This window comes from Palaemon carinicauda, chromosome 34 (assembly GCF_036898095.1).
Source record: "Palaemon carinicauda isolate YSFRI2023 chromosome 34, ASM3689809v2, whole genome shotgun sequence".
Lineage (NCBI taxonomy): Eukaryota > Metazoa > Arthropoda > Malacostraca > Decapoda > Palaemonidae > Palaemon > Palaemon carinicauda.
In genome coordinates, this window is record NC_090758.1 from 21,629,234 (window position 1) to 21,636,873 (window position 7,640).

General features: G+C 34.3%; 1 pseudogene; it reads left to right on the forward strand.

Annotated features, from left to right (window-relative positions):
- Positions 1 to 7,640, forward strand: part of LOC137626750 (neuropeptide CCHamide-1 receptor-like) — an 80,425-nt pseudogene that overhangs the window by 6,955 nt on the left and 65,830 nt on the right.

Consider the following 7,640-nt stretch of genomic DNA (forward strand, 5'->3'; position numbering starts at 1 on the left):
AACTGAGAGAGAGAGAGAGAGAGAGAGAGAGAGAGAGAGAGAGAGAGAGAGAGAGAGGTGGGGGGGATCAAGTTTCCTATAATGACATAAATAGAATTTAAGACTAATATATAATTAATTATTTGACTGATAATTTTCTGAATAATTATTATAATTATTATTATTATTATTATTATTATTATTATTATTATTATTATTATTATTATTATTATTATTATTAAATTTTTTTTATAATTTTCTCTCAAAAAGTGGAAAATATTGGTAAATCCCTGATATTTATATATAAAATTTTATTTTCTATAAATATTGAAACTTACCCAGGAATTGCATTGTAAAAATCTTAATCAAGTTTCAGTTGTAATATATCGAGATTTGAAAGAAAATGTTGGACACTATGCAAAAATACCAAAAATATTCAAATTTCATAATATATAATATCTTCTAACATAGCAACCTTCGTTAGAAATTCTCCTACTACTCCTCCATCTATTTATGCTATCTCAGCAGAACGATAGAAGAAGAGCACTACCAGGTCTATCCAATATGGCTCACTGAGTTCAAAATTATGCAAATAACTATCCGATAGAGTAAAGCCATTAGGGATATGTTAATGGTAATATGTAAATTTTGTGTCATGATTCAATATGAAGAACCTGATTATAAGGTAATGAAGTTATTCTGTGTATTTGCTAAAGAATTTGCCTGGCTTGAGAGATTGTAATTAATTTGGATAAACATGTTAGTATATATATATATATATATATACATTATATATATATATATATATATGTGTGTGTGTGTGTGTGTGTATGTGTGTATATACATATATATATATATATATATATATACACACACACACACATATAAATATATATATATATATATATATATAGTAATAATAATAATAAATATATATATGAAAAATTATCAACTGGCTAAAATCAAACCTCCGATTGATAGATTTGGCAACAAATGAGTCTTTAACAATCCTCTAATAATTACAAGGTCATAAATGAATATTGCAAGGGTAATTGGTTAATTTGAAACAGTTATTAAAGGTTAAATCACTGACATAACAGTTTATATACCTGAAGCAATTAACATGTGTGAAATTAACAAACCTCGTTATGATTCTTACTATCATCAACAAATTCAGTCTATTTATTTTTTTGGGCTCCTTTGAAATAAAACAAGAAAGTAGCTAAAAAAGTTAGTTATATATAAAAAAGTATCAAAAGTATTATAATGATAACGTTAAATGTATCTTTAATTAAGATTGCAGAGTTTCTACAGGAAATATAGAAAAAGTCTTCATATTCGGACTAAAGTTTATAGTTAAAAAATATGGAAAAGTTTCCTCAGCTCAAAAGATGAGAAGAAAAAAAAAAAACAGAATATTCGTAATAAAGGTAAAAAAAAAATATTCTGTAAAATTTATGAGATAGAGAAAGACTGGAAAAATACACACAAAATTTAGGTCTTCTGAAATGGTAATTTTGAAGATAAAGACGGATTAATGAAGTATCGTGAACGTTGACATAAGATATATTATAACCATTGTCAATTTTTATAAAAAACCTTAATCTTTTAGTTACTCTTCACAGGTTCAATTAATGACTATTATTATTCCCAAATGATCTTAATATATTTCAGTTGATCCGGTGTATCAATAGTTGGGCCTTAATCTTTCCTCTTTTAAATATTTAATTTTGACATCCTATTGTTGATTTTTATTTCTATTTTTTTTTTTTTTTGTAAAAATCTTACCTCGCTAAGATTTTTCATACACAAATATATATATATATATATATATATATATATGATTAGATGCTCCAAGGAAGCTCCCTTCACCCCTATTGGGATATTTACAGACATAAATTATTGTAAACTATGGTCCAAGAGCTACGTAGAGTTGATTGCCTTCATGCAAATCGTTGGTGGGTGTGACTCTGGTGAGATTTTGAGGGTCAATACCTACCCAAAAAATTATGAATTTTATCTATTTGCCTATATATGCAATGAAAACGTCTTTTTATGAATGTGAGTTCCAGATATTGGTGCTACCTCGCATATAGGAAGGTAATTGCATAAAACGAGATCAATGTATTTTAGATATGTTGGAGAAAAGTTAAAAAAACTGAAAAATTAATCCTTGTTTTTGAGTTTTCAGGTCAGTTTATCAATAATGCTATGTACGCAAACTTAATGCCAAATTCATTCCAATTTATTCTGTTATACCATGCAACGAAATATTAGTGTATAGAATTAATAGTATTCCCAGCAGTAATTCATATTTTACCCTATTCCCATCTATGCCTAGTAGCTTATAATGTTGGTTTACAAGGTTTTCATGTACCAATGATTTTCCTATCACTAAGCCACATAACTGATAATCCTTTTCATATAAGCTTTCTAATCCTTGAAATATAATTAATGCTATACAAGACACAACACATAAATATTCATGCGTTTATTGCTGAGATATGGTAAATAGTCAACCAATGTAATACAAAATGCTTTGTACACATTTGTCTGTAGGCAATGGGTGTTCTTCCAGCAATAATCCTAGGTTTAGTTCTCGGAAAATTCAAAATCATCAAGATTTTCATGTTCAGGGGAATCGTTGTTATCTTGAGTGCTTGGGTCCTTAGTTAGCACATTTACAAGTCCTTGTGGTAGTAGGTCTGTCTCCTCCTGTCCATATGAGGCTTAGCTGTCCATCACCAATTTCAGAGCCATACCCACTTGGCGGTCGAATGTCACGTCTAGCTTTGTCAGTACTGTACCACACTAATGCTTGATAATTTGCCCTCTCAATGTGCATTCTCAGAGAATGTGTGTATGGAGAGGGGAGGCTCATATCAACTCCACTGTATGCAGATAGCAGTTGTGCAGTAAAGTTTTGAAATCAAAGGAAGGTGACCCCCCATATACTACGCATGTGAGCTCCTCAAGCCACTGAAATGTATCATTTGCAAATATGCGGGTTCTTCCAATTACCAAAAAGGTTTGTAAATACTCAGGATGTGCTCGTAGGTGTTTCAGCACAGTTTTTTTTTTTGCCCTTTCTCACAAACGTGACTGTGGTGTCACAGTCACTGTAAGCATGAATGGCTGGTAATGAAGAGCAGAACTCCTTTCCAGAGTCATTGATCCCGTGATTCATGTTCATTAGTCGTCTCATGTTCCTAGTGCTAGTGTCAAAGAGCACACTAGATTCCCCTTCTTGCATAAAGTGCAGCAACAGAACAAATACCTGTTTGTCCGGTTATCTAACAATGATTGTATTTGTGGGGCACTCTCCCAGGCCATCATTTGATGTCAGGAAGTACCATATATCTTCAAAAACATATTATACCTTTCTACCTTGAAGCTTTGTTGCACATTTGCATTTCTACCATTCAACTAGTAAGAAGGAACTGAAGGTCTGTTTGTTCTTATGACAAGACAAAAAAGTTTTCCAGTCCCCTGGAACTTTGGTTGATAAACGTTTGAAGAGGCTTGGTTTTAAAGATCCTCTGCACATTCTCTCAGTGCCCTTGATTGAAAATCATCCATATTTTCAGTAATAAATTTTACTCGTTCCACATTTGAACCTTGGTCATACAGACTTTCTACAAGCTCCCCAAGTGTAGTTAGCACCACCATTTGTGCCTGGAACTGTGCACAGCCTTCAATAATGTAAGTGTTTTCTTATTGATTTCACGTTGTAGTACTATGGGTACCATTCTCTATAGCATGCATCAATCCGGACTTGTCTTTGTTTACAAGAATGCTGTCGCTTGTTACGAGTGACCATGGGACAGGTCCCAAAGGGTAGCTGAGCATAAACTCTAGAGTGTCCAGACTAAGGTTATGCTTCAGTGAAAGGATAATGAGCTGGCCAAACACATTTTTTGTTTCTGCAGTCAGTTGCTTTGCTTTTTTTTTTTTTTTTTTTTTTTTTTTTTTTGGGGGGGGGGGCTCTAGTAACTTTTACTAGTTTTAAGAACTTTTCAAATGTATTCATGTTCTGTCTTCTTATTGGTGCAATAAAGCTCTTAGTTTTGTCAAGTAACCTCTTTTGGATAAATTTTGAACGGAACTCTTTCCCTACACTTCTGTACCAGATGAGAGGCAATACAGGTTGTCTTTGTCTTCAACTGCAAATGTGTTCATAATGTATAGAGAGGAACTTTTTTAGTAGTTTCTTCATTGTCTACTATTTCAGTGGGTCTGGCATGTTTATGTTAGTTTTCAGATGTGTCCATGTCTGCGATCTCCATTGTGGCTTGCAATTAACTGACTCTGGAATGCCTTGCTATGTACCAAAGGTAATAGGCAGAGTGATTTCTGCTAAACCCAATAATGCCCCATTGTGACTTGGCATGTATGTTAATGGTGTGTTTTTTGGTTATATATACTGCATTTCTAGAGAAGGGAATACTGGATCCGTTCACATTGATTACTTTGTCTTTCAACAGATCTTGTTTCCCTTGGTGAATTTGATGTAGATTTACCATGGCAAGCATGGTTCGGATGGTTGAAATTTAAAAACAAGGAGCATATATCTTTCAAGGAAGCCATATGAAGTTTGAAGTAATTTTTCTTTGTTGCACGCAGGAACGTGTGGATAATCCATAACAAGGTAAGGTACTGCATCCACAGCTGTGCACTTTTACCAAGCTCTCCCTTTACTCGCAATCTTTGAAGGCTATGGTCTGGTTTTGCCCTTTTCATTAGAGGAACTTAGGTATATTTTCATCGGTTGAACACTCTGCAAGCCTCTTGAATGCTATCTTGCCTTCTTCTGAGAGCTCAATGATTTCTTGAAATCTCACCAATAGCAGACGTTCCATGGCCTCAACAACAATTTAGTGCACTCTGATTGCTGTGTCGTAATGCTTGCTTATCAACAACTCCATGAAACCTCTTGCACATATGCGTGACTTAACTAGGATTTTTTCAAAGCCACTAGACCTCACATAATTCCCAAGAGCTCCGATGAGAGCACATGAGATATGGAAGCGTCCAATCCTCAAAACAACCTCTGTATATGCTTGTGGTGGCTATCAGACCAGGGTTTATGCATTTGCAACAGCAGGATCAAAGTAAACAATCATGCATTGGTGATCAACCCGAACATGGTTTTTGAGAAACCTTCAGAATGGTCTGAACTGCAGTATTTTTTGGTAATATATTGATTGTTGTAGGCATATGATCAACTCGTGGAAGATTGGTCATTTCATCATCAGAAGCCCATGTAACTGCTATCCAACCTGCATTTGCTGACCCTTTTTTGTAGCTGTCCCTACCATAGCTATGTTTGATCCAGCTAATTCATTACATACATCTTATCTGCCAATTGTTAGAACAAGCTCTGCCTTGTCTTTAATAAAATAGGGCTCAATTTCCGGATGTACATAACAGCCACACCTCTTCTTGCTTTTTCTTTCACCAGTATTCTCAATCCTACTACTTTCTGGTTAATGTTTCATTACGTGGAGATTTCATAGAGAAGGATTCCATTACCTTTGTGAGTTGTGCCTGAACCAGATGGTATCTCCTCATTAAGATCTAAGTTATCCTAACACAAGTGCAGTACAACATTGGTGTTCGGCGAAATTGTATGTCGGATTATACTTTGGCAGACAACAGCTTTCTTGCAAATTTCTGTTTCCAGTTCTACCAAGATACTGAACGATGCACAGTGACCAAAGCGGTTCATCATGGTATCAGTTCCGCTCTTCCAGCAAGATGTCTAATACTCATTCAAAGCAGCAGATGATTTGGTATAATCTACTGTCCTCTTGAAGCTGCGTGGCAAATATCATATGCAAGTGACACCTTTTGACGCTTGTTCTTGTCAGATTCATCATCATTCTTTCCACCAATGATTAAAACTGTTAAAAACCATTGCAAATGTATTGCCGGCGGTGTGGTGTCACTTAGAAGAAAGTTAGCATAAGGTGGCCGTGGTATGAATGGTGATTCTTCTTTGGCCTTCTTAATCTGATTTTTGAGAATCAGTGAAGGTTCGTCATGCAGCCTTGAGTCAGAGCTGGCTATTTTCAAAGCGTTTTCAATCGCTTCACCTGTTTCTACTTTAGCTACCAATACAAGTTCAGATTTTGGTTGCAGGAACTTCACTTGTGATCCGCAGTCTTAAATTAGTTTGGCTGTAGGCTTTTCTGTCCTGTAAGATGCATAGTAGAATTGTGGTAATTTATGCATCATATACTATAAATATCCTTCTCGAAGCATACTCATCCGTTCCACACTAGACCCATTGGTGATATTCTCTCTGATATAGGAGTACAAATATTCAAATAAAGTTTTTTTTTAAGCAGTCTTTTCTTGAGTCTTCTTTTCATCACTTACAAAGGGGTAATGGCTTTTCGTATATGTGTGTTTCTTCTGGTGTGAGGCAGGATAATAAGTTACAGGAGCTACAAAATCAGCAGCAGATATCCTCAGTAGTAAAGCATAGTCCGGTTTCCCTGTCGTTGCTTCTTTATTGACTACTTTGGTATTTTGGAGACACATCTCACTAGCTTTTCTTCCCTTCAAGATTTCGGATTCTTCTCTTTGTCAAAATAGAAGACATTAGTTTTTTTTTTTTTTTTTTTTTTTTTGAAGAATATTGCTTGGTCAGACACTCTTCTTTTCTTAATAGGGCATTATGTTTCAGCAATTCTCATATTCAAAATTCTTAATGTGTTCGTAAAGGTTTTGTAGCACCACGGGTGGAATCCTTGGTTTACAGAATATTGTTTAGGCACATGTAAGCATATCACAGGAAGTTAAGTTTTTCATTAGGTTGTCCCCTGTTTTTTTTATTATGCTCACTGTACGTTTAACTTTATTGAAAGTGGTTTCTGTTAAATACCTCATTTTTTCTGATTTTTCTGCCAGAAGTGAATGATGTAATATAAATCTTAATCTTTTATTGTGCTTTAGGAGAGGGGTCTTTTGAGGTGTACAGAAGAGAAAGTTTTGGATGGGAATTGAAAAAGGAGAATAAGAGAATTGAACTTTTAACTTTAAAGATTATTTTTTTTTATTCTCTATAATCAGGGATGGGGAAACTGCGGCCTTAAGGCCGCATGCAGCCTTCTGGACCACCAGGTGCGGCCTTCTATGACCTTTTAATATATATATATATATATATATATATATATATATATATATATATATATATATATATATATATATATATATATATATATATATATATAGGTAGGTAGGAATAAAATAGTCAATGCTGCTATCATCATCTTTATTCGGGAGCTTTCGACATAACTTATGTCATCTTCAGCCTATCTGCAATTATCATATGTAAAATTAATAAAATTAATAAAATCATTCTAAGTACATAGTTAGGAAGATACACTTTCATGAATTGATCAACTAGTTCTAAAATCAACCAATCAAGGAACATAAAACCTTAAAAAAAAAAGACTTATTACACACAACTATATAAAAGACTTAATAACTAATATAACTAGTCACCCGCAGGAGATGATGACCACCCATCCAGACCAGCAACCCACAGACCAAACGGATCAATGGGTCACCGGTAACTGAACAGGTAAGCCCTCATTCAAGCTGGGTTTTGTCTTAAAAATATATAAAGACTCTAAGATTCTCAGCTGGCTGAC